The sequence below is a fragment of the Coptis chinensis genome, chromosome 5 (assembly GCF_015680905.1).
Source record: "Coptis chinensis isolate HL-2020 chromosome 5, ASM1568090v1, whole genome shotgun sequence".
Taxonomy (NCBI): Eukaryota; Viridiplantae; Streptophyta; class Magnoliopsida; order Ranunculales; family Ranunculaceae; genus Coptis; species Coptis chinensis.
The window spans coordinates 57,250,288-57,251,283 of record NC_141460.1 but is presented as its reverse complement, the minus strand read 5'-3'; the positions used below and the strand labels follow the sequence as shown (position 1 = coordinate 57,251,283).

Here is a 996-nt window from a genome sequence, read left to right as displayed (position 1 = left end):
ATATTCACTTACGCAGCTTTCTGATTGATTGCCTCTACATCGGGCAAATTTGGTTAATTCATTTTTTGAATGAATATGTTCTATCATCGACAATCTCATTTTGTTCGATGTAGAGGGTGGTCCACCTTCTTATATTTCTACATCTAGGATCCGACTTGTATCATTGATAATAATAGGAACTGAACCATTATGGCAAGGAAAAGTTTGATTCAGAGGGAGAAGAAGAGGCAGAGATTAGAACAGAAATATCATTTGATTCGTCGATCCTCAAAAAAAGAAATAAAAGAAATTCCGTCGTTCAGTGATAAATGGGAAATTTATGGAAAATTACAATCTCCACCACACAATAGTGCACCTACACGTCTTCATCGATGTTGTTTTTCGACCGGGAGACCGAGAGCTAACTATCGAGACTTTGGGTTATCCGGACACATACTTCGTGAAGTGGTTCATGCATGTTTATTACCAGGTGCAACAAGATCAAGTTGGTAAGAATAAAACTATCCCTTCATGTTTCTATTGATCTCTATGATCATAGAGATCCCCCTTTACCATTCTGTATAAATGAGCTATTCTATTTGTATAGGTATGGTAGAGGGGCATATCCAATCCTCGTTTGTATATTAGTTCCCATCTCCTCTCTTCAACGCGGGGTAGAGCAGCTTGGTAGCTCGCAAGGCTCATAACCTTGAGGTCACGGGTTCAAATCCTGTCTCCGCAATATTGATCGATTTTTTTGTCAAAAAAACTTTAGGTCGGACTCTGTTAACTAGTCAGTAATTACTATTTTTCTTTTTGGATTGAAGGAAAAGAAGTAGGAAGAGAAGATAGAACCACTACACTATCGTAGTAAACTCTACCCAATCATTCATCCTATTACATTATTTCACTATAGGCGGATAGCGGGTCTTCTCCTTGGCAAAGAGAAATTTTACCATTCGACCATATCTGCAATTTTTTTTTTGTTCCTGATAAGCACGTATATGTCCTCACATA

General features: G+C 38.0%; 1 non-coding gene across 1 annotated transcript; it reads left to right on the top strand.

The window, feature by feature from the left end:
- The first annotated feature begins 647 nt into the window (after positions 1-647).
- Positions 648-721, top strand: TRNAM-CAU (transfer RNA methionine (anticodon CAU)). The gene has a single exon. It is a non-coding gene; the product is annotated as a tRNA-Met (tRNA).
- The last annotated feature ends 275 nt before the right edge of the window (positions 722-996 follow it).